The sequence below is a fragment of the Elephas maximus genome, chromosome 4, assembly GCF_024166365.1.
Source record: "Elephas maximus indicus isolate mEleMax1 chromosome 4, mEleMax1 primary haplotype, whole genome shotgun sequence".
Taxonomy (NCBI): Eukaryota; Metazoa; Chordata; class Mammalia; order Proboscidea; family Elephantidae; genus Elephas; species Elephas maximus.
This window is the reverse complement of record NC_064822.1, coordinates 116,816,776-116,844,261: the sequence shown is the minus strand read 5'-3', so window position 1 is coordinate 116,844,261 and position 27,486 is coordinate 116,816,776. Positions and strand designations below refer to the sequence as shown.

Sequence of the window (27,486 nt, the reverse complement as noted above, 5' to 3'; positions counted from 1 at the left end):
GTGCACAGGGAAGGGGAGGAGAACCTGGGAAGTGGCTGGGAATAAGTGGGACTTGGGAAGTCAACAACATCTATCACAGTGATCAAAGACAGGCCAAAAAGCAATGGGATTGGGCTGAAATAAAAAGTAATGAAGAACAGATATAAACAGAAAAAGTACTCAGACTCCACCACAGAGATCCTAGAGGGTAGCACATAGTCCTGCAGACAACGGAGAGGCTAGAATTCTAGCCCAACAGTAGCCTTCAGGCTCGGTTCTGGCAAAGACATGTGGCTCTATTTGGTGGGCCTCATGGGCATGTACTACCTTCTGTGCTGGGAGAGGCAGTTGGTGAGCCACCTCTGAGATAGGTATGTCTTCATCAAGGACTATGGCTTGGTCTTCGGGAATCTGCTGTCCAGGCAGCTGGACCTGTGAGTCCTGAGGGTCCTGGCTGTGTGTAGGTCAGAGCAAGTGGCTGAACAGCTGAAGGGCCAGTCATCAGACAGGCTAGAGACGATGATCTGGGATGTCACCAAGACATCACTGCAGCCACCCAGGGGGTGAAAAAGCATGTGGGAGACAGAGACACCACTCAGATTGCTGTTTGTGTGTTTGTTTCTTCTCTCTGTGTAAAGGGGAAACCCTTATTCTGCTACCTAAGAAGATTCCCAAGATGTTCTGATTATCATAGGGCTTGCAGTTTGGAGTTTCCAAGGTAGAAGCTCTGGAGTTTCCAAGCAGAACTTCTGCAGTGGTTGACACTGACCACCAGGGTTAGATGAGACTAGCCTATGTTGAGGGCAGATTTTCTGCAGGAGGGGTGAGGCCTGGAACTCAGCCTGGAGGGTTGGTCTGGGGCAGTGGGGGCCTGAGCCAGGCTGCATCCTGTTCATGTCTCATCAAGTGCACATTTTCTTATTTGTGTTTCACACTTGATAAGGAGACTCTAAGGCATGGAGAGTGGTTGGAAATTTAGGTCAAATAACAAGGACCCTACAATTACCCTGTTCTTTTTGTGAAAAAGTAGATCATTAATTTCTTTTATCAGATTATGAATGTAAAACATGGACATTGTAGAAAAGAAAGAAGAGGACAAAGGAAGAATAACATTCTCTCTACTTTCAGCACTTTGAGTTAATTATTTTCTATATTACGTATGCTGCGATCGACATTTTAAATCCTGAGACTTCTGGCCAACATGGCACTATAGACAGAAGCACCAAGACGTCCCTCCACAGCAAAGACCTGAAAAACTAAGTAGAACAGAGACAAACATCAATCCTGGAACCGTAAACATCAAATGAAGAGGAAAGAACTCAGCCAAGCACCAAATGGAATAAGAAACTAACAAAGAACAGAGTGAGGAGAGATACATGTGGAGGTCCACTATCAGCTAACACAGCACGTATTTGCCATCTTGGACTCCGGCCAGAGATCAAGCACGTATTTGCCATCTTGGACTCCGGCCAGAGATCGGCAGACAGGGAGTAAGGGGAAGCAGCTTCAGAGAGCTCCCAGCAGGTGATGGAACACCCAGCAATATACGTTTTCCCACCCCTCCATCCTTCTTTCTCCTGCTTGACCTACCCCGCTTCGTAGCTGGCTGTGGTCACTCAGCTGGCCAGGAAGTACAGGGTCCGTAACTCTTGGATTCGCCCTGCTCACATTGAAGACCGATGGCCAGGGAGTACAAGAAAGCAGTTTCAAGTAGCTCACAGCAGGAGATGGAGCACCTGGTGGCCAGCGATATATGCTTTCCCACCCCCCATCCTTCTTCCTCTGCTGCTCAGCCTCCTCTGCTTCCTGCTGGCTACACTTTTTTGGTTGGGTGGCACTGGCTTCTAACCCCTTGCATCTTGGATTTGACCTGCCCACGCTGGCTGGCTCCTGGAGTGCCATTTGTTTGTTGCTTTTTTCTGCTTCTTTTGGTTTCTTCCGTGCCTCTCACCACCTCCCCTTCATTTCTCTCAAACACCTGGTTCTGTGTGCCATCTTTGTTTCTTCTTGAAAGGCTGTGAAGTGCCACTTGACTGGGGAACTGTTTCCCTGGCCCGCATCAACACATTGGTGGGGTCCCTGGGGCATTTTTTTTTTTTTTTTTTTGCTTTGGTTTGTTCGTTTGTTTTTCTTTTAGAGGCTTGGGAGCCCCTTCTAGCTGGGCTATACTGTGTGACTTGGGAGGCACTTCCCCGGTGTGCACAGCTGAGTCAGTGGAACCACCGAGGGCATTTTTTATTATTTTTTCTTTTTTGGCTCTCTTCATTTCTTGGTTTCTCATCTGTGTATACTTACCTTTTTTCCTGTCTCCTGAATACCTGGTGGTGTGTCACATCACTACCCCTTCTAGCCAGGCTGTACTGCGTGGTCTGGGACCTACTTTCCAGGTCTTTGCAGCTGCACTGGTGGGAATCCCTAGGGGCTTTATTTTTCTTCTAATTTTTATTTGTTTATTTTTCCCCTTTCCCTTTTTCTTTCTTCCTTCCCCCCCTTTTTGTTTTTTCTCCATTTCTCAGTTTCTCATCTCTTCACTCCAATGGCAAGCTCCGTTAACACTTTTTTGTTTGTTTTTGGCTCCTGCTTCCCTCTCCTCTTTCCTATACCCATCTTAGCTTCGCATATCACAATCTCCTCCCTCCTTTCTGCCTACCAGCACTGTGTGCTGAACATCACACCCCTGAGCAACTCATGCATGGCCTACCGGAATGTGCGCGGCACTGATTCCTGGCCCACCCTGTTGGCCCTAGTACATGCCACAACCAACCCATCCCAGCACCCCCCTTCAGCTGGACCTGCCCTGCTGCACTATACCTGAGCAACTGGCCCTGCCTGTTGGACAAGGAGGTGAAAATATGGTGACCATAGACAAGTAAGCAACAAAGAACGCACAGACCACCTGCTCAGACGTAACCAAATAAAACAAAAAAGCAGGATGAAACAAGCAGATCTACAATCAATAAAGAAAATAACTACTACATGTCCCAAAGACAGCAGACAATATCAAAACATATTAAAAAAAAAAAAAGGATAGGATTGTTCCAGTAGGCCTCCAAAAATCAAACAACAACAACAGAAAACTAGATGAGTTTCCAGTAAAGGCACTAGAACTTCCTGACAGAGAATTCAAATCTCTAATATTCAGAGCTATCCAAGGGATGAAGCAAAAAGAGACAAAAATTAGGAAACAATAGACAAACTCATGGAAAAGGCAGACAAATTCATGGAAAATACAGACAAAAAAATGGAAGAATTCAGGAAAATAATAAGGAACAAAATGCCAAAATAAATTCACAACTAGAAATCATACAAAAACAACAACTAGAAATCCAAAAGATAAACAACAAGATTTCAGAAATGGACAGTGTCATAGAAGGGGTGAGGAGCAGGTTTGAACTGATGGAAGACATGATCAGCAAAATTGAAGACAAACACTTGACTACAACTCTGAGGAAAATCAGAAAAAAGAACAAAGAAAAATGAAGAAATCTTGATAATTCTGTGGGATACAATCAAAAGGAAAAATCTTTGAGCGATTGGAGTTCCAGAACAGGGGGAGAAAATGGAAAATACATAGAGGATCATTGAAGAATTACTGACAGAAAACTTCCCGAATGTCATGAAAGATAAAAACCTGACCATCCAAGAAGCTCAAAGAACCCCATATAAGATAGACCCCCAAAAGAAAATCACCAAGGGATATCATAATCACACTTGCTAAAACCAAAGACAAAGAAAAAATCCTGAGAGCAGCTTGAGAAAAACTAAGAGTCACATACAGAGGAGAAACAATAAGACCGAACTCTGATTATTCAGCAGAAACGATGCAGGCAAGAAGGCGATGGGATAGCATGTGTAAAACCTTGAAAGAAAAAAATTGCCATCCAAGAATAACATATCCTGCAAAACTCTCATTCAAATAATCAAACCAAACCCACTGCTGTTGAGTCAATTCCAACTCATAGCGACCCTACAGGACAGAGTAGCTCATTCAAATATGATGGTGAAATTAGGACATTCCCAGATAAACAGAAATTAAGAGAATATGTAAAAACCAAACCAAACTTACAAGAACTATTAAGGGGACTCCTTTGATTTGAGAACAAATAACATCAGACCACAGCCCAAATCTAGGACACAAGATTGTACCAGCCAGATACCAACCTAAGAAATGTACTCTCAAGAACTACCCAAAACCAAAAGAATTACAACAGGAAACCAGAGAGGTTAATCTGTAAATGACAACAATGTCAGAACAATTAAAGAGGGAATAAATGGTGTAGGTATAGAACTTTCTAAAGGAGAGGAAGGCAAGGAAATACCAAGTAGTAATAGACTGGTTCAAACCTAGGAAGATGTCATGGATTGAATTGTGTCCCCCCAACTTGGTTAGGCCATGATTTCTGGTATTGTGTGGTTGTCCTCCATTTTGTGATTGTAATTTTATGTTAAAGAGGATTAGGGTGGAATTGTAACACTACCTTTACCCAGGTCACATCCCTGATCCAAGGTAAAGAGAATTTCCCTGGGGTGTGGCCTGCACCACATTTTATCTGTCAAGATATAAAAAGGAAAGGGAAGCAAGCAGAGAGGGGGAACTCATACCACCGAGAAAGAAGCACTAGGAGCAGAGCACGTCCTTTAGACCTGGGGTTCCTGTGCAGACAAGCTCCTAGTCCAGGGGAAGATTGAAGAGAAAAACCTTCCTCCAAAGCCGACAGACAAAGAAAGCCTTCCCCTGGAGCTGATACCCTGAATTTGTACTTCTAGCCTACTAGACTGTAAGAAAGTAAATTTCTCTTTGTTAAAGCCATCCAGTTGTGGTATTTCTGCTATAGCAGCACTAGATGACTAAGACAGAATTTATGGGTAAATTTCAAGGTAACCACAAAGAAGGTTAACAAGCCTACTCATCAAAATAAAGAAGAAAAACATTAAAAAGTCTCAGTAAAAACAAAATCTATGAAAACAAAATAAATGAAAAAAAATCACAAACTAAAGAAAGCACAGGAGAGTAAAAGGAACAAAGAAAACATCAGCACTACAAAAAAAAAATTACTACAAAATGGCAGCAATAAAGTCACACCTATGAATAACTACACTGAATGTAAATGGCCTAAATGCACCCATAAAGAGACAGAGAGTGACAGAATCAGGATCCATCAATATGGTGTCTACAGGAGACACGCCTTAGAAACAAAGACATAAATTTATTAAAAATCAAAGGATGGAAAAAATGTATCAAGCAAACAGCTACCAAAAAAGAGCAGGAGTGGCAATACTAATCTCAGATAAAATAGACTTTAAAACAAAATTCACCATAAAAGACAAAGAAAAGCACTACATAATGATTAAAGGGACGATCCATCATGAAGACATAACCATAATAAACATCTATACACCCAATGACAGGGCTCCAAAATACATAAAACAAACTCTAACAGCACTGAAAAGAGAAATTGACAGTTCCACAATAATAGTAGCCCAGTGGGGTTTTTTGGTTGGGTTCAACACACCACTCTTAGTAAAGGACAGAACATCTAGAAAGAAACTCAACAAAGATACAGAAGTGCTAAAGGCACAATCAGCCAACTTGACCTCATAGACATACATAGAACATGCCACCCAACAGCTGCAAAGTACACGTTCTTTTCCAATGCACATGGAATGTTCTCTAGAATAGACCACATCTTAGGCCACAGAGCAACCCTCAACAAAATCCAAAACATTGAGACAATACAAAGTGTCTTCTCTGACCACAATGCCACCAAGGTAGAAATCAACAATAGGAGGAACAGGAAAAAAAAAAAATTACATGGAAACTGAATAACACCCTGCTTAAAAACCACTGGGTAAAAATCAGAGGTGGAATCAAAAAATTCTTAGAATCAAATGAGAATGAAAACATATCATACCAAAACCTTTGAGTCATAGCAAAGGCAATCCTCAGAGGTCATTTTATAGCAATAGATGTACACATCGAAAAAGAAGAAAGGGACAAAATCAAAACATTAACTACACAACTCGAACAAATAGAAAGAGAACAGCAAAAAAAAAAAAAAAACCCACAGCCATCAGAAGAAAGGAAATAATAAAGATCAGAGCAGAAATAAATGAAACAAAGAATAAAAAAACAATAGAAAGAATCAACAAAACCAGAAGTTGTTTATTTGAAAGGATCAACAGAATTGACAAGCCACTGCCCAAACAGACAAAAAAAAAAAACAAAAAAAAACAGGAGAGGATGCAAATAACCCAAATAAGAAATGAAATGGGGGACATTACAACAGAGCCAACAGAAATAAAAAGGATCATAACAGAGTATTATGAAAAACTATACTCCAACAAACTGGAAAACCTAGAGGAAATGTACAAATTTCTAGAAACACACTACTTACTCAAACTAACACAAAATGATGTTGAAAATCTGAACAGACCCATAACAAGAGAAGAAACTGAAAAGGTAATAAAAAACCTCCTGACAAAAAAATGCCCTGGCCCAGATGGAGTCACTGGAGAATTCTACCAAACATTCAGAGGAGAGCTTACATCAGTGCTACTCAAACTATTTCAGAATACAGAAAAGGAAGCAATACTTCTGAATCCATTCTATGAAGCCAGCATAACCCTGACACCAAAACCGGTCAAAGACACCATAAAAAAAGAGAAAATTATAGACCAACATCTCTCATGAACACAGATGCAAAAATTCTCGACAAAATTATAGCCAATGGAATTCAGCATCATATTAAAAAAAATTCACCACGACCAAGTAGGATTCATACCAGGTATGCAAGGATGGCTCAACATTAGAAAATCAATCAATGTAATCCACCACATAAATAAAAAAAAAGAAAAGAATCACATGATCATCTTGATTGACACAAAAAAGGCATCTGACAAAGCCCAACAACCATCCCTGATAAAAACTCTCAATAAAATAGGTATAGAAGGGAAATTTCTCAGCACACTAAAGAGTGTCTATGCAAAACCAATGGCCAACATCATCATTCTTAATGGAGAGAGACTGAAAACATTCCCCTTGAGAACAGGAACAAGACAAGGATGCCTTTTATCACCACTCCTATTTAACACTGTGCTGGAAGTCTGAGCTAGAGCAATAAGACAAAAAAAGAAATAAAGGGCAACCAAATTGGTAATGAAGAAGTTAAACTGTCCCTATTTGCAGATGACATAATACTATACCTAGAAAACCCAAAAGACTCCGTGAGACAACTACTGGAACTAGTAGGAAGATTCAGCAGTGTCACAGGATACAAGATAAACATACAAAAATCTGTTGGATTCTCATACACCAATAAAGAGAACGATGAAAAGGAAATCAGAAAAACAATACCACTTATAATAGCCCTTAAAAAAATAAAATACTAAACTACATCTAACCTGAAACCCATCTCAGTCTCTCCCAGGTCTTTGGAGCCTGGTGAATAACACTGGCATCTCTGAGCCCACAGCACTCAGTGAGGGGCTGACCAAACAGGACTTCATGAAAATACTGGACGCGAACCTCTTGGGGGTGACTGAGGTGACCCTGAACCTATTGCCCCCAGTGAGAAAGCGAGGGGCCATGTGGTCAACACCTGCAGCGTCACTGGGTTGGGTGTGCCTAGGTGGTGGAGGCTACTGCATCATCAAAGCACAGCTTAGAGGCCTTCTTGGACTCCCTCAGGTAGGGGACTGGAATTGAAACCCCTCCCATTTCTCCTGCTTCTGTACTTTTGAGGGAACTTTTCCCTGAGAGTCGACTCCATTCAGCAGATATTTACAGGGCACTTGTATGAGTGCCATTGAGTCCTAGGACAACAAGATTTGGGTCCTGACCTACAAACTTTCATAGCTGAAAGCAGGACAAGAAATCCCAAGATGTCGTCTCCTCTTGCAATGCTTGGGACCAAGATAGCCCTGGAAGCACTTGGTTGAGGGGAGGCTCCTGAGCTGGGGTCTGGGCTAAGGATTGAAGGAGGAGTCGGCCTGGCAGCTGGGCAAAGAAGGGCTTCCAGAAAAGACTTCATGACTGAGGGCCTCAGATCAGCAGAGGCCCAGGCTGAGGATGAACATGCTGCCTGTACTGTGGGGCTTCCAAGGAGGAAGGCCTGGCCTTGGGCCTGGCCAAGTAGCTGGGTAGGTGGGCACAGGTGGTCTTAGGGAGGGCCTATGGGCCCAGAGAGAAACTGGCACTTCATGCTATTGACATTGGAAGCCCATGAAAGGGATTTAATTGGGGTAACTACTTGGTCAACTCAGCCTCTGGACATCCCTCTGGTTGCTGTGGTGAGAATGACTCTGAGTGTGGGGAGGTAAGTCTGAAGGCAGAGAGACACTTTTTAGAAGACAGGTGGAGGAGCTCAACTGAGAGACGACTAAGGAGTTTAGTAGGGCAGGAGAGGGCAGGGAGGGTATAGAGAGGTATGCAGGACATAAAACCAGCAAGGTTTAGTGATGAATGAATGTGGGGGAAGTAGCAGAACATACCATTTCAATGGCGCCTTGCTGCAGATTAGGTAGAATAATTATTTGAACAATTATTCAAGTCCAATACAGAAGAAATAGCATCATCATTATTATCATTCCACTGGCTACTCTAGTTCAAGACTCCCTGGAAAGTTCCCCTTATCCTACCACAGTCCTAGGTTGTTGGTTGTTTGTTCTTTGCCTCCCAAGTCCTCTGAAGTCCTTTCCCCTGTATCTGTCTGCCTTGCAGAAGAGAGCTCTCCTCCTTTGGGGTAAAGGCGGCTGTGATCAAGCCTGGTTGTTTCAGGACTGCAATCATCAACACTGAGAGGCTTTCTCTGAGCATTATGGAGGTGTGGAACTAGGTCAGCCCAAAAGTCAAGGAGGCCTATGCTAAGGAGTTCCCTGCTCCCTGTGAGTGGACAGGGGACAGGACAGAGAGCTGCAAACTCCTGTCTGGAAGTCTTGGGCCAATCACTAGTTGCTCTGCCTGTGTCAGGGCTCATCCTCCAGGCTCTGCCTCCCGGACAGAGTGGGGACGTTTAGCCCCATTCCCACAGTCCCATGTGGCCAACTGGTAACCCACACAAAGGGTCCAGGATTATCAGACTTTTGACCACTTATCTGAGCCAGTAGCAACACTAGGACAGATATCACCCAGTGTGGTAACTCATAGTGTCACCCCTCTCATGGACCCCTTCTCGTACTAGACCATATAGAATCTTTAGTAATGTTTTTAGTAATTAATGTTTAATTACTACTTCATTCTTAAAAAAATTATTGATATAGGTTCACAAATACTACTTATCACAATATTGTAGCTAAAACACCAGACTATAAAAACACTTGCAGCAATGGAAACAACAGCACGTGCTTGTAGTACATACGGAAAAAAACCACGTGATTTGAAGCATCATGGTAGTTGGGTAATAATGACAACTCTGTCCAGAGTGCATTAAAAGGTTCAAAAAGTAAATTATTATAGAGTTTTAGCCTTGTAGGTATATCGATACATATAAACTGGGCTTACAAAAATGTTATTGTTGTTTTAACTAATTACAGGAATAATTTTTTAAAAATAGTAAATTTCTGCTAAAGCACTGCACAAAAATTTTATAGACAGTCATTTTGGTATTATCCACCCTGACGATGTCACCCCCCTAGTGATGCTGTTGGACTTATACATCGGAAATACTTTTTTTCAACAACTATATATGTGGACCTCACCAAATGGATCACATGGGAATCAAATCTACTACGTCTGTGGAAAAGAGGGATGGAGAAGCTCAATATCATCAGTCAAGACAATGCCAGGGCTGACTGTGAAACAGACCATTAATTACTCATGTGCAAGTTTAAAATGAAGCTGAAGAAAATCAAAGCAAGTCCATGATAACCAAGGCTTTGAATAAATCCCACCTGAATTTAGCGACTATACTTGATGCACTGAACACTAATAACCAAAGACCAGAAGGGTTGTGGGAAGACGTCAAAGACATCACACATGAAGAGAGTGAGAGGTCATTAAAAAAGACAGGAAAGAAGGAAAACACCAAAATGGATGTCAGAAGAGACCTTGAAACTTCCTCTTAAACTCAGGGTGGCTAAAGTGAATTGAAGAAATAATGATGTAAAAGAACTGAGGATTTCAAAGGGCAGCTTGAGAAGACAAGGAAAAGCATTATAATAAAATGTGCAAAGACCTGGAGTTAGAAAACCAAAAGGGAAGAACATTCTTGGCATTTCTCAATCTGAAAGAACTGAAGAAAAAATTCCAGCCTTGTGTTCCAATACTGAAGGATTCTATGGGCAAAAAAATGAGTGATGCAGGAAGCATCAAAAGAAGGTGGAAGAATACACAGAGTCACTGTACCAAAAAGAATTGGTCAACATTCAACTCTTTAAGGAGGCAGCATATGATCAAGAGCCGCTGGTGTTAAAGGAAGAAGTCCAAGCTGCCTGAAGGCATTGGTGAAAAACAAGACTCCAGGAAGTAACAGAACACCAATGAAGAAATTTCAAAAAATGGATGCAATGCTGGAAGTGCTTATTTGTCTATGGCAAGAAATTTGGAAGATAGCTACCTGGTCAACTAACTAGAAGAGATCCATATTTGTGCCCACTCCAAAGAAAGGTGATTAAAGGGAATGCAGACATTATCAAACAATATTACTAATATCACATGCTAGCAAAATTATGCTGAAGATAATTAAAAGATGACTGCAGTTGTATGTCAATAGAAACTGTCAGTTCTAGCCAAAATCAGAAGAGAACATGGAATGAGGGATATCATGGCTGACGTTAGATGGATCTCGGCCAAAAGCAGAGAATGACAGAAAGATGTTAACCTGTGTTTGATTGATTACGCAAAGACATTCAACTGTGTAGATCATCATAAATTATGGATAACATTACAAGCAGTAGGAATTCCAGAACACTTAATTGTGCTCATACAGATCTGTACATGGATCAAGAGGAAGTCACTCAAACAGAACAAGAGAATACTGCATGTTCAGGATTCGAAAAGGTGTGTGGTAGAGTTGTATCCTCTCACCTTACTTATTCAAACTATATGTTGAACAAATAATCTGACAAACCAGACTATATGAAGAAGAATGCAAGATCAAAACTGGAGGAAAAATCATTAACCCGTCATACACAGATGACACAATTTTGCTTGTTGAAAATAAAGACAACTTGAGCACTGATGAAGGTCAAAGACTATAGTCTTTAATTATGGATTACATCTGAACATAAAGAAAACAAAAATCCTCACACTGAACCAATAAAAAACATCATAATAAATGGTAAAGAAATTGAAGTTGTCAAGGATTTCGATCTACTTGGATCAACGATCAATGCCGATGGCGGCAACATTCAAGAAATCAGATAACATAAGGTTGCCACGACTTGAAGCCAACTCGACGGCAACCAACAACAACAACAATTTCCAAAATTGAGGTTGTGCATGAAAAACCCAGAGATAAAGTCTCACAAATATGGTCAATTGATTTTTGGTAAGCAACCTAGACCATTCAATGGGGGGAAATAACAGCCTTTTCAATCACGTACTAAAATATTAAATTGGACCCTTACCTTACACCATATATAAAAAAAAACACCTCACAATGGTTGAAAGATCTACATTTAAGAGCTAGAGAACTCATGGAAGAAAACAGGGGCTTATGCATAACCTTGAATTTGGCAATGGTTTCTTAAATACGGAAAAAAAAAACAAAACACAGGCAACAGAACAAAAAAGAAATATATTGGACTTCGTCAAAGTTAAAAACTTTTGTCAGCCTGTGTATAGTTTTAGGACAACTGTGAAGTTAGAGGGAACATTTTTACCAAGACTGTCCTCACTCCTGACATCAATTGCAAGAATTCTGGTTTCCCAACACCACCCTCAGGTTTGATAATTCACTGGAAGGATGTACAGAACTCACAGAATATTGTTATATTCATGGTTACTTGAGGTAGTCTGAGAAAGCCTCTATGCCATACTTGGAGATACAGTAGCCTCCACCACGATGACATGCTGCCAGGGACGCTGGAGACTTTGACCATGGGGCCCCTCACCTTCCTCACTAGAGGCAACAGGCTCAGGGTCACCTTGAACACCCCAGGCAGGTTTATGTCTGGTATTTTCACAAAGTCCTGTTTGGTCAGCCACACAATGGGTGCTGAGGGCATGGAGACGCCAGTGTTACTCACCAGGCCCCAGAGACCTGGGAATAGTGGGAAATTAGAGAGAGGTCCTGAGATGGATTTCAGGTTAGACCCATGTATAGTGAATTTACATTCAAATTATGTTTACTGATTGAGTCAACAACCACATCCTGTGGGCTAAAAGGGAAAGGGGTGGAGAAGAAATAAGGACCTGGTGGCTGCAGGCTGTCAGGGTTTACACATAGGTCGAGATTTGGAGGGCAGGGATGGTCCTCCTCACCTTTCTACTCCTAGTGCCTGGCACACCACAGGCCATCAACTGTGTTTGCTAAATGCATAGACAGTCTGAGAAAATGTGGTGAGTCCTTAGGAAATATCTCTTGGGGGAAGAGGGAGAGACAAAGACAGGAAGAGAATAGTGGGATGAGAGAAAGAAAGGAAGAAAAAGAAGACAAAAAAAGAGAGGAAATGGAGGAGGAAAGAAATGAGAAAAAGTAAAAATACAAATCTTTACTTTCCATACCCCGGTTACTAAAGAAGCACTTACGAATTTACAGAATGGGCCTATATTTGATATCAGGGACAGATCTTAAAAACCCCTGCATCAATTCTCAGGCAACATCTGCTCAGGGGCAAAGTTGACCCTCTGACCTGGAGAACTCCAACCCTCACCCAGGGGTGAATGCCCAGGGCAGGACTGGGGGAGGAGGTGAGGCTGCCTCATACAACACGTCAGTGGGCAGACTCCACCCTCTGCTCCAAAAGGTCAGCCTCTTCTCCCACTCTCACCCCATCCCCTTGATCCCCAGTACACCCAGCTTTCAAGAGGCTTCCCTGGAAAATACAGGAGAAAGGACACTACATGCAGGATTTGAAATAGATGACAAAGCTTAGGTCAGCAGAGGCAGAATTTCGGGTGAGTTTGGGTTGGGAGTGTTCCTGAAGGAATCAGAATTTGACCCCTTAAATACTGGGAAGAGAATAAGGCCTGCAACACGAGTCCCTCTCCTCCTCAAAAATCTTACCTTGCCTTAAACAAATGCAGTCTTTAATCTAATTCTTTTATTTTACTTACATAACATCGCTGAGAACAGGAACTATTTATAGAAATCTTTACCAAGATGTTATTTATACCAATAAAATTAGGAAACACTTTCAGCATCCAACAATGTAGGATTACTTAAATAAACTATGCCCTTCGTCATGCTGGAGTATATAAGACATTAAATATTGTGTTCAAGAAAGAATTTGATGATGAAAATGCTGATCAGAGGATCCATAATGTAGAGAGTAATTAACTCTGGCAGGGGGAGTAGAGCGAATGCTGTTCCCACTTTGTTCCTGGCTGAAAGCAGAGAGTACCAGAAAGATGTTTACCTGTGTTGTATTGACTATGAAAAGACATTCAACAGTGTGGATCATAACAAATTATGGATAACACTGGGAAGAATGGTCAAAACACTTAATTGTGCTTATGAGGAACCTGTGCTTAGAACAAGAGGCAGTCATTTGAACAGAACAAGGGAATACTGTGTGGTTTAAAATCAGGAAAGGTGTGCATCGGGTTGTATTCATTTCACCATACTTATTCAAATTGTATGCTGAGCAGATAACCTGAGAAGCTGCACCATATGAGGAAGACTGTGGCATCAGTATTGGTGGAAAACTTACTAATAACCTGCTATATGCAGATGACACAATCTTACTTGCTGAGAGCAAAGAGGACTTGAAGCACTTATTGATAAAGATCAAAGACCACAGCCTTCAGTATGGATTACATCTCAACATAAAGAAAACAGAAATCCTCACAAGTGGACCAATAAGCAATATCATGATAAGATTGAAGTTGTCAAGGATTTCGTTTTACTTGGATTCACAATCAATGACCATGGAAGCAGCAGCCAAGAAGTCAAATGATGGGCAAATCTGCTGCAGAAGACCTCTTTAAAAGATTAAAAAGCAAAGCTGTTGCTTTGAAGACTAAAGTGCGCCTGACCCAAGCCGTGATATTTCAAATGCCTCTTATGCATGCGAAAGCTAGACAATGGATAAGAAAGACCAAAGAAGAATTGATGCATTTGAATTATGGTGCTGGCGAAGAATACTGAATATACCATGGACTGTAAGAACGAATAAGTCTGTCTTGGAAGAAATACAGCCAGAGTGCTGCTTGGAGTGAGGATGGAGAGACTTTATCTCAAGTACTCTGGGCATGTTATCAGGAAGGACCAGTCCCTGGAGAAGGACATCATGCTTGGTAAGGTAGAAGGTCAGCGAAAAAGAGGAAGACCCTTGATGAGATGGATTGACATAGTGGCTACAACAATGGGCTCAAACATAGCAATGATTGTGAAGATGGCACATATTGGTCAGTGTTTCGTTCTGTTGCACATAGGATTACTATAAGTAGGAACAGACTTGATGGCACTTAACAACAACAGCAATGAAAGATCCAAAGAGGAAATTAAGAAAACATCTCCATCCACAATAAAAACCAAACCCGTTGTCATCGAGTCAATTCTGACTCATAGCAACCCTATAGGACAGAGTAGAACTGCCCCATAGAGTTTCCAAGGAGCACCTGGTGGGTTCAAACTGCCAACTTTTTCATTAGCAGCTATAGCACTTAACCACTTCACCACCATGGTTTCCTCCATTCACAACAGCACCAAAATAATCAAATACTTAGTGATAAATTTAACCAAGGCAGCACCAGATTTGTACAGTGAAAAGTATAAAATGTTGCTGAAAGAAATCAAAGTAGACCTAGATAAATGGAAAGCCATCCCATGTTCGTGGATTGGAAGACTTAATATAGTTAAGGTGCTAATACTACCTGTCTAGTCAGCATATACATACACACACAGAGAGGGATTTGCTTCAAGGGTTTGGCTCACACGATTGTGGGGACTGGCAAGTCCAAAATCCCATTCAAAAACCAAAACTTTTGCCACCAAGTCGATTCTGACTCATATAGTTCAGGTAAAAATGGAGACTCCTGCTGGCTCACAGGATTAGGGGGAAGGGGTGGCAAATCCAAAATCCATAGGTCAAGTGGCAGGCGGGAGGCTCTTGCAGGCTTGCATAACAAGATCTGTAGGTCAGGTGATGGAAAAAGCACAGAGTGTAGAGAGAGAGTGAGTTCTGCCAAAATATCTATTTATAGTCTGCATGCAGAATACCCCCTAAGGAAACTCCCTTTTTCAACTGATTGATGGATTGACCAGATTGGACTGTATTAGATTATGGAAGTTGATTAAACTACATTGCATTAGATTACATTATGGAGCAGCAACTAGTCTAGCATTTGACCAAATCACAGGAACTTTAGCCTAGCCAAATCGACACAAAATTAACCATCACACTACCCAAAGCAATAAACACATCCAGTGTAATCCCTATCAAGTTCCAACAACAAAAAGTTCCTATTTTTTGTGGAAATAGGAAAACGCATTGTAAAACTCATATGGAATTTCAAGGGATCCAGAATAACCAAACTAATCCTGAAAAAGAAAAACAAAGCTGGAGAACTCACACTTCTAATTTCAAAACTTAGTTAAAATATACAGAAATCAAAAGAGTTTGGTACTGGATAAGGATAGACATGCAGACCAGTGGAACAGAATGAAAAGCCCAGAAGTAAAACCTAAAAACAAACAAACAAACAAACCCATTGCCACCAAGTCAATTCCAACTCATAGTCTTATCACAGTTTTGCGAGTTAGAGCTGCCTGCTGCAAACAGCCAATTCTTGAGAAGGGTGAGGTGGGTAGCAAGAGCTTTATTATATATACCGGTATATGGAGACAGAGGGTAATGATCTTCTCTTAAAGCTGTCTGTCTGGAGGAACTGCAGTCCAGCTGGGGTTTTATAGAGAAAGGGGAACATGGGTTTTAGGAACTTGTGGAACGTCCATACTCTGGTTTCGGTTGTCATATTTCAAACATGTTGATTTTTTTCTTGCCATTATCCCATCATCCCAGGGGGTGGCTGGCGCCATCCTTTGTCCTGTTTGACAGGCTTGGATTGATATCACTCGTTTTTCAAGGTCCTAGGGGAAACATTAGTTAACATTTAACTTTTAGGGGAGTTAACAGCAAAATCATAGTTGGAGACAAGCTAGGGAAAGGAAAAATGGCACAGGTTCTGTTCAAGATATGGCTGAGCAACCTGTTTCAATAGCGGCCTTGTAGGACAGAATAGAACTACCCTATAGGGTTTCCAAGGAGTGCCTAGTGGATTCGAACTGCCAACCTTTTGTTTAGCAGCCAAACTTTTAACCAGTATGCCACTAGGGTAAAACTTCACATATATGGTTAATTGATTTTTGACAATAGTGCCAACCACTCAATAGGAAAAGAATAGTCTCTTCAACAAATGGTGCCAGAAAAGAAAACAATATCTACATGCAAAAGAATGAAGTTCGAACACTTACCTTATACCATATAAAAAATTAATTCAAAATGGATCAAATTTATGAGCTAAAACCACAAAACTCTTAGAAGAAAATATAGAGGTAAATCTGCATAATCTTGGATTTGGCAAAGGTTTGTTTAAAATGACACCAAAAGCACAGGCAACAAAAGAAAAACAGAAGAATTAAAATTAAGAACTTTTGTGCGTCAAATGACGCTATTGTTACCGGGTGGAAACCCACGGTTTTGCTCTGTGACTTGTAAATCAGCCAATAAATAAGAGACCAAGCTGGGAGAGTGTAAAGGGGCCTTTAAGGAAGCAATTGGGGCTGTTGCTGCTAAGATTGCTTCTAGAGGGTGAGGGAAAAAAAAGTACTTTTAAGGGGTTTACAAGGAGGGAGTTCATACAAGTTACGTTAGCAACATTCTTAAACATACCACGCAGGTGCCAGCATTTTCACGGGGCAGGCCAGCAAAGGAATTGCAATTCTGCTGCAGATTTCGGAGCCAGCCAAGCAAGCTGCAGTGGAATTTTCTGCAGCCTGGGGACCTCTGTATTACTATGAAGAAGGTGAAAATACAACACATAAAATGGGAGAAAGTATTTCCAAATCATATATCTGATAAGGGTTTAATATCCAAAATATGTAAAGAACTCATACAACTGAACAAGAAGACAAACAACCCAATTAAAAAATGAGCAAAGGACTTGAACAGACATTTCTCCAAAGAAGATACACAAATGGCCAATAATCACATGAAAAGATGTTCAATAACATTAGTCAATAACATTGTTGTTGTTGCTGGGTGCTGCCAAGTCGATTCGACAGAAACAAACAGAACCAAACACTTCCCAGTCCTCCACCATCCTCATAATCGTTGCTGTGTTTGAGCTCATCGTTCCAGCCATTGTGTCAATCCATCCCATCCAGGGTCTTCCTTTTTTGACAACCGTCTACTTTACCAAGCATAATGCCCATCTCCAAGGACTGGTCCCTTCTGACAATGTGTCCAAAGTATGTGAGATGAAGCCTCACCATCCTTGCTTCTAAGGAGCATTCTGTTTGTACTTCTTCCAAGGCAAACTTGTTCGTTCTTCTGGCAGGACATTATTCTCCAACATCACAATCCAAATGCATCAATTCTTTGTCCAGCTCTCACATGCATACGAGGCAATTAAAAACACAATGGCTTGAGTCAGGCACACTGTAGTCTTTAAAGTGACATCTTTGCTTTCTAACACTTTAAAGAGATCTTTTGCAGCAGATTTTCTCAATGCAGTGCATCTTTGATTTCTTGATTGCTGCTTCCATGGGCGCTGATTGCAGATTCATGTAAGATGAAAATCTTAACTTCAATATTTTCTCCAGTTATCATGATGTTGCTTATTTGTCCAGTTGTGAGCATCTTCGTTTTCTTTGTGTTGAGGTGTAATCCCTACTGAAAGCTATAGTCTTTGATCTTCATCAGTAAGTTCTTCAAGTCCTCTTCGCTTTCTGCAAGGAGAGTTGTGTCATCTCCATGTTGCAGGTTGTTAATGAGTCTTCCTCCAATCCTGATACCACGTTCTTCTTCATATAGTCCTGCTTCTCAGATTATTTGCTCGGCATACAGATTGAGAATGGTGAAAAGATACAACCTGACACTCATCTTTCTTGACTTTAAACCACGCAGTATCTGCTTATTCTGTTCAAACGACTGCCTCTTGATCTATGTACAGGTTCCTCATTAGCACAATTAAGTGTTCTGAAATTCCATTCTTCACAATGTTATCCATAATTTGTTATGATCCACACAGTCGAATGCCTTGGCATAGTCAATAAAATACAGGTAAACATTTTTCTGGTATTCTCTGCTCTCAGCCAAGGCTCATCTGACATCAGCAATGATATCTCTTATTCCACGTCTGCTTCTGAATTCAGCTTGAATTTCTGGCAGTTCACTGTTGATGTACTGCTGCAACCACTTTTGAATGATCTTCAGCAAAATTTTACTTGCCTATGATATTAATGATATTGTTCAATAATTTCCGCATTCTGTCGGACTGCCTTTCTTTGGAACGAGTTCAAATATGGATCTCTTCCAGTCTATTGATAAGGTAGCTGTCTTCCAAATTTCTTGACATAGGTGAGTGAACACCTCCAGTACTGCATCTGGTTTGTTGAAACATCTCAATTGGTATTCCTGCAACTCCTGGGGCCTTGTATTTCACCAATGCTTTTGGTGCAGGTTAGACTTCTTCCTTCAGTACCATCAGTTCTTGGTCATATTCCTGAAATGGTTGAACAGCGACTGATTCTTTTTGGTACAGTGACTCTGTATTCCTTCCATCTTCTTTTGACGCTTCCTGTGTTGTTTAATATTTTCCCTGTAGAATCCTTCAATACTGTCCCGCGAAGCTTGAATATTTTCTTCAATTCTTTCAGCTCGAGAAATGCCGAGCATGTTCTTCCCTTTTGGTTTCCTAATTCTGGGTAAAATTGAAGAGGCATGGCATTGCATTTATCATCAAAAAAGGACATTTCAAGACCTATCCTGAAGTACAACACTGTCAGTGATAGGGTAATATCACACACCTACAAGGAAGACCAGCTAATATCACTATAATTCAGATTTACACACCTACCACTAATTGAAAAAATTGAAGACTTTTACCAACTTCTGTAGTTTGAAACTGATCAAACATGCAATCAAGATGCATTAATAATTACTGGTGATTGAAATGGGAAAGTTGGAAACAAAGAAGAAGGACTGGTAGTTGGAAAATACGGCCTTGGTGATAGAAACGATGTTGGAGATTGCATGATTGAATTTTGCAAGACCAACGACTTCTTCACTGTAAATGCTTTTTTTCAACAACATAAATGGCGACTATACACTTGAACCTCACCAGATGGAATACACAGGCATTAGTCATTATGGAAATGCAAATCAAAACCACAATAAGATATGAGTTCACAACTACTAGGATGGTTATAATGCAAAAAAAAAAAAAAAAGGAAAAGGAAAATAACTCATATTGGCTAGTATGTTGAGAAACTGGAACCCTCATCTATTGTTGGTGGGATTGTAAAAAGGTCTAGCTGCTTTGAAAAAGTTTGGTGGTTCCCCAAAACTTATATATAGAATAATAATATGGACCAGTAATTCCTTCTAAGTATATACCCAAACAAACTGAAAACAGGGACTCAAACAGATACTTGCAAACAGATGCTATAAAATCCATGTTTTTAGCAGAATTATTTCCAATAGCCAAAAGAGTGATTTAAGTGTCCTTATACAGATGAATGGATTAAAAAAAAAAAAAGGCATATACATACAATAAGATATTCTTCAGCCATAAAAAGGAATAAAGTTCTGATACATGCTACAATATGGATGAAGCTTGAAAACATGCTAAGTGATATAAAAGAAGTATAGCGAGAATGCTCCTTAGAAGCGAGGATGGTGAGACTTCATATCACATACTTTAGACATGTTATTAGAAGAGACCAGTCCCTGGAGAAGGACATCATGCTTTGTAAAGTGGAGGGTCAGGGAGAAACAGAAAGACCCTTGACAAGATGTTTCCTTCTGTTGTACACCGGGTCGCTATGAGTTGGAACAGACTCAACTGCGTCTAACAACAAGTGATATAAACCAGACCAAAAAAAGACAAATATTGTATGATTCCACTTATGAAGTATCTACAATAGGCATGTTCTAGTCATAGAGAAAGTGAATTAAAGGTTACCAGGGACTGGTGGAATGGGGAGATATTATTACTTAATGAGTACAGAGTTTCTCCTTGGGATGATAAAAAAATTTGAAAATAGTGGTGATGGTTGCACAATATTGTGAGTGTAATGAATACCTCTGAATTATACATTTAAAATGATTATAATGGCAAATATTATGTATGTATATTTTGCCACAATGAAAATAAGTTTAAAAAATCAAGGTTTTTTGGTTTCAAAACAAAGCAAAAATTGGTTATGTCCTCCAAACCCCAGAAGCGGTGAGTTCCAGGTTACAGGTTAACAGCTCTTTGGAATTTTTTTCTGCCCCAGGTGAGTCTCCATCAGGAGAGGTGGTGAGAAGCAAAGGGTTTCTCCAGGGTGGTGTGCTCCCATTGTCCCAAAGTAGGAGGCAGCAGAGCCCTTCTGTGGGGGGGCTGGTGGTTTGAGGCTCCACTTACAGAGAGTAGATAGACCCAAGGAGCCCCAGGCCCAGCTCCTAGGGGGTGATACTCAGAGTATCAGTGGGGAGCCCCCACTGCACCCCAGTAGGCCAGCTCCTGCTATGATCATGCAAATGGAGGGAGCCAAGGACTGAGAACCCACCAGCTTCCCCAGGCATAAGTCTTTGATGATATTTTCCCTCAACCACAAGGACCAGGCATGGGTAGGTGATGTAATCAGCTGAGGACTAAATGGGGTAGTGACAACAGGAGAAAAGTACCATGGAGCTAGCTGACACAGTGGGTAATTGGCTGAGCAAGAGAAGGGAGGCAAGGCATCAAAAGTAACTCCTGAGTGACTCTCAGTGACAGAGTCTCGGCCTCATCATTGCCACCCCACAAAAACTCTGTCCATCCACTGCCACCTACTGCAGACATAGAACATGCAGTCATGGATAAAAATGAGCTGGTGCAAAGGCTATACTAGGGAAGCTGACTGAATGATATGATGACGTGGCAGTGTGCATGAAGTCTGTAACTGAGCAAGGAGCTGAATTACCCAATAAGGAGTGAAATCTTCTCCCAGTTGCTTATAAAAATGCTGTAGAAGCTTGCAGATTATTGTGGAGGATTGCCTCAAATATCGACCACAAAATTGAAGGTACCAAGAAGAAAACATCAAATGGCTCAAGAATAATAAGAGAAAATGCTACTAAGAGATATCTACAATGATGTACCAACTGTTTTGAAAGAGTTCTTTTGCAAGCAGAAAGCAAAGTCTTCTACTTGAAAATGAAAGGAGACTACTAGTTACTTGGATGAGGTTGTTGCTGGTGATGCCAAGAATGGGATTGTAGGTCAGTCACAACAGATAATACCAGGAAGATTTAGAAATCAGCAAAAAAAAAAAAAAAAAATCTCGTGTCAGATTGGATCTGACCCTTAATGTCTGTGTGTTCTATTAGGAGATTCCAAACTGCCCTGAGAAATCCTGCTCTCTTACAAAGATAGCTTTTGATGAAGCCATTTCTGAACTTGATACATAAGAGTGATCCAAGACAGCATGCTAATAATACAATTACTGAGGGAATTGTTTGTGGACATCTTTACCCAAGTAGATGAAGCTGAAAACAGCTGCTCTGGAGTCAGATGACCCCCAGCTGTGACAAGGAGAAGATGGACCACATTAACCAGGCTTCCAACTCTTGTCTGTCGGCATAGAATTTAGGGCCAGCTGCAAAGTTAGAGGGAACAGTACCCAGCAACACTTCTCTCACTTTTTACATTAGTTACAAGTTTGAGGAGGTTCCCCAAATGCCTTTAGGTTCAATAATTTGCTAGAAAGACCAAAAGAACTCACTGAAGTCTGTTATACTCATGGTAACTGTGATGCAGTGAATTACTTAATACGGCCCTTCTAGCCACAGACTTTGTGACTCCCACACAATGATTGGGTGGCACTATGCAAATAAGGTGCTTGAGGCCACCAAAGGGATTAGACAGCTTGCTAATGAGGCCAATAAGGTCCATGGAACCCTGCAGGGTGGGGCAATGCAAATAAGGTGTGTAGAACCCTTATGAGGGGATTGGTCAATTTTGCCATCCTGTTAGTCTTAAAAGAGAGCCAATCCCAGAGCAGAGGGGGACCTATCACCAAGAAGAAGAGATGGGAGCAGAGTGCATCCTTTGGACCCAGGATCCATATGCTCAGAACCTTCTAGGACCAGGAGACAGAGAGAGAGCTGTAACACAAGGACAGTGAGAAGCAGGGGCAGAGAAATGACAGAAGCAGAGGCAGCAGAACCAGGAGACTGTCAGGAGATGACGCAGTTAGCTTCTGGCCCATGGCGTAAGAAAACTGAGCACCTCTGGCCAAGAGGCTTGCTGGCGGAGTGGGGTGCCCCTGGGCACTTGGCGGAGCTAGACTCGAAGACCCATGGAGCTAGAGAGCTGAGTGCCTCCATGAAGCAGGCCACCTGGCAGAGTTTGGAGAGAGGAGGTATATTTGATTTCTGCCTCCTTGGAATCAGCTCTGGGCTGTTGATCTTGATTCTCCTCCCCCGTTGTGGTCAGATGTCATTTTTACAGTAGTGGACACAGGGTTAGATTACCCAGTAAGCAAGGTAAGCGCAAGTAAGCCCTTGCTTACCTTGCTTTCTGGGTAATCCATCCTTGTTACAGATTGTAAATTTGAAAAGAGGTTTTGATTCTGTAGGAAGGTGCTGTGGGGTTGGGAGAGAGACAGATGCTAGCCAGACCTAGAAGCAGAATCTTCTATGTGGTAAACAAAATGTGAAATTATTCACTACAGACGATCTGGTTAGCAAGGTAAGCAGTGTGCTTACCTTACCTGTTGGATAATCTGCCCCTGGTAACAATTTATTACAGGGAAATGATACAGCTTAAAATCAGTAAAGGGAAGAAGCACAAAGGACAGTCCAGGAGAAATACCAAAGGTGTAGCTCCCATTGTCTTCTTCTGGTAGAGTCCCTATGTGTTAATCTCCGCATAAGGGTATATGACAATATGCATGGAGTATTGCCAACCAGGGAAGCTCACTCAAGTCTTTGGTGTCCAGAGTTTTTATTGGGGTTCATTCACATATGGCTGACCTTTTCTCCAGTCCCTCCTAGAGGTGAGGCTAATACTTTCAGTCTCCAATTCCCTCTGGAAGAAAAACTGATGTTATGTGGCCCAAAGCCCCTGTGTTGTTAAATCAATCATTTGTTAACTGTCCAGTGGCCAAAGCCCCCATGTACAAGAAGACACTCCAATCACACAGGACATTCCAGGGACCTAGAGTCACCTCCCTGTGGCCAAGGGCAAAGGCCAAAATTCCATTTGGGTAAGGTTAATTCTTTACTACATACTGCCTCACTCCAAAATTTACACAGTAGACACTTTGCCATCCATGCTGTCTCACAAATATGTTTTTGTTTATAATTTATGGCAAATTTATGTTACTTCTATTTGAATGTTGATATTTCCCATGTAGATTTTATGATTAATATTCAGAGAGTAGAGCTAGTTAACATTGGGGAGTTATCTGTTTTCATCTTGACATGATCAGTGGGGAATGTGAAATTTTTATACAAGTTATACATGTATGGCATCATACTTTGCCAGTCAATTACTTCATATATATCAAACGTAGCAAACAAAAAGCCAAATAATTAAAAATTTTTAGGTCGTTTTGCTCTTGTAATTTTTTAAAATACTGGCCTAACATGCATATGCTGTAAAAATAGTTAAAAGGGATACAACTTGAGATGATACCTAACTTTGTTTAATGTCTTGTGAAATTTTCATGAACAATACAAGCACAATTGTTAAGAACATGTGTATTAAGTTGATGTAAGTGGAATAAATTTTGTGAATGGAGTTTTCAACTACTTTCTGTATACCTTTTCATGTAAATTAGTCTTTGGAATAAAAAACGTCTCTAAAGAAAATTGTACATTTTTGGAAATTTGTTCTTCTCTTGGGAGGGAATGTGCATTGACCAAGTTTAAATATAAAGTTTATTATAACAACAAAAATACTACTAATATAACTATTATTTTTCCAACTATGTCCAATTCCCCACTATTCCACGCACAAAAAAATCAGTTTTTATTTGGAAGGGAGGACCCACCTGCATAAAGTAATGTGTTCCATATAAACCCTTGGTATATCCATTTTTTAACTTAAGGAAGCCCCAGTGTTCTTGACCCGTTGAACACTGGGTAGCATTAATTGCAAGTTTTTAAAGAATTTCTTCCTATCTTGTACCTTCTCTTGGATTTTAAATCTTTGTTCCTTCTGGTTCACAGGAGTACAATATTACCTTCCTTTTTCAGCCTTCTCTCTTCTTCTGTTTGGTCACCAGCCACTCCTACTTTTGTGGCCCCGTACTTGGAAAATGGGCACACAATCTTGCTAATTTCACTCAATGTCTGACACTGGCGTCCTTTGCTTGCCTCCCACAAACTATTTCCTCATCCTATTTACTGCAACAAGTCCTTCCTTAGTTGATGAGATTGAATTTATCTTCCTGTAAATCTACCGTATTCATCTTCTATGGTTGCTGTAACAAATTGTCACACACGTAAGCGGCATAAAACAACAGGAATTGGTGCCCGGCTACCACCACTGACCACTCCAACAGGGGGCACAATACAGAGTCCTTGACAGAGAAGGAGAAAAATGTAAAACAAAATTCAGATTCACCACACTTACTGGTCTGACAGAGATGGAGGAAGCCCCAAGACTATGATCCCTGGATAGACTGCTAACTCAAAACTGAAGCCACTGCTAAAGTCTATCTTTCAGCCAAAGATAAGACAATAACACATGAGAGGAATGTCCTTTGTTCAGTCAAGTACACAAGGCCAAATGGGCAGCACCCACCCAAAAACAAAGATGAAAAAACAGGAAGGGACAGAAAAACTGGACAAATGGACTCGGGGAGGTGGAGTGGGGAGGGGGGAGTGGTGACAAATTATGGGGAATTCATCCAATGTCACAAAACAATTTGTGTATAAATTTTGGATGAGAAACTAATTTGTGCTGTAAATTTTCATCTAAAGCACAATGAAATTAAAAAAAAAAAACAGAAATTTGTTATCTTAGACTTCTGTAGATATCTGACACAGGTCTCACTAGGCTAAAATCAAGGTGTTGGCAGGACTGCTTTCTGTTCTGGAGTTTCTAGGGAGAATCCATTTTCATGACTTTTCCAGCTTCTAGAGGCTACACTCCTTCTTTGGCTCATGGCCCCTTTCTCCACTTTCAAAGTAATAACAGAGGGTTGAACCTTCTCATTCCACATCACTCTGACCCCAGTTTTCTAGCCCTTTCACTTGTAGGGGCCCCTGTGATTACATTGAGCTCACATGGGTGGGTAATTCAGGATAAGCTCCCCATCCTAAGGTGAAATGGAGAGCAATCTTAACTCCATCCACCATCATAATTCTCCTTTGCCATGTAAGATAATATATTCATGAGCTCCAGGGACTAGGATATGGATACCTTTGGTGGGGCCACCATTCTGCCTACCTCACCTACCTATCCTGAATGATCTTTCAATGTCTGCCTTGAAAATCTCTCTCTTCCACTGCTCTCTAACTTCTACCACGGCTAAATTATAAAAACAGATCACCCTTCAGAATGTTTCCTCAGTACCTTACAATAAACACCAAACTATCAAATTAGGAAAAGTGTATTTTTTTTCTTTTAGCATATAAATGCCTCAAGAATAGGGACAATGATTTCTGTGTGTTCTATTGTGCCTAGTACACTGCAAATGCTCAATAAATATTGAGGACTGGAGGCTGTGAGTCTTTATATTAAGAGATATTAAAATGTCAAATATAGGTTTGTTGCTTTTTCTATTATAATTTTATTATTATACTTTAGATGAAGGTTTACAAAACAAACTAGCCTCTCATTAAACAATTAGTACACATATTGTTTTGTGACATTTGTTACCAACCCCACAATCTATTATAATTTTAGATTAAATATCAGTGCTTCTGGACAAAGAACCCAAATATTATATTCAAATGAAAGTGGAATAGAGGACTTTGGTCATTTCTTTCAGAGAAAGAGATCTCTTACACATTTGGGACAATACAATAATGCATCTTCAGGAACAGCTCTTTATTTTCTCTTGCTTATTGATTTCCCCTCACTCCAAACAGGGAGATGTAATAATTAGTCTATGGCTAAGGAAAATTAAGTAGGCTGAAGATGTGGGTCTCATTCATTTAATAAAATCTGATAACCTTGAAAATATCTAAAAATTGGCATGGATGGGTAAAGTACGGGGCCAATAGCAAGGAGAAGTAGAAGCCATGATGAGAGAAGTCGGGAGAAAAGGCACTCTGGGTACAAGGCGGGGAAGCAGGGGCCCAGAGTATTTCGACATGATCCTTAGTGAGCCTGAGGTCCATTCATATGGCACATACAGGCCTCAAGTTCCATGAGTGGCTGGAGGCAGGAGGTAGGGCAGAGCCCTAGGCTCTCGGACTGTATGAGATGTGAGAGGAACAGAGGGCTGAGGCAAGAACTTTAGGAATGCTCAGTATTAGGAGACAGGCCAGGAGAAAGAGGAAAGAAACTGTCAGAGACAAGAGGTCATCCAGAAAAGGAAAGAAAATGAGGCAGAGGGGTATAGTAGTGAGGTGCTATGCCAGGATTCCATAGTGTGCAGAAAGAGAATGATGCTGGGGAGGGGTGGTTACTTGGAACAAATTTCAGCATCATCCTTAGGAAACACAGTGTAAACCTGGTTGCCAGATCACTTCACAGATTCCAGAATTCCAGTTACTGACATCTCCCTGACTAGAGATCAGACATTGAGTCAGGGCCCCAAAGATGCTGTAGCGAGAGACCTCTTAGATGTGTCCCTGCACACCACTGTCACAAAGATAAGCCAGTCCCAAAATCAAATGAAGAAAGTGTCACACTGGAAAAGCTTAGCAGGGTTTGGGCATTCTGAACCAAGGGTGACAGAAAAGGGGGTTCAGATCAAGGACCCAGCCCTGAAGAACAGGCCTGAACCTGCTAGGGGCTAGGGGATGGAGGCAAGAAGTGAGGGAAGGCAAACCTCCCCTACTTCATACCTGTCTCCAGCCCAGCACCTCCAGAGCTCAATTAGGAGGCATCTCCCAGCATATCTACCTCCAGGGTGAATGAATGGGGTGGGCTTGATAGACAGGGCAGAGACTGCCCCTCAAAGGTTGAGCAGGTAGGTATTCCCAGTGGCAGAGGCTCTTCAGTACTGAAGGACACAGGTGAGGCCCGGGGGT

General features: G+C 41.2%; 2 pseudogenes; both read left to right on the top strand.

The window, feature by feature from the left end:
- The first annotated feature begins 267 nt into the window (after positions 1–267).
- Positions 268–8,828, top strand: LOC126074752 (retinol dehydrogenase 16-like; annotated as a pseudogene).
- Positions 8,829–21,146: 12,318 nt separating this feature from the next.
- On the top strand, positions 21,147–21,741 carry LOC126074753 (14-3-3 protein zeta/delta-like; annotated as a pseudogene).
- Positions 21,742–27,486: the final 5,745 nt, after the last annotated feature.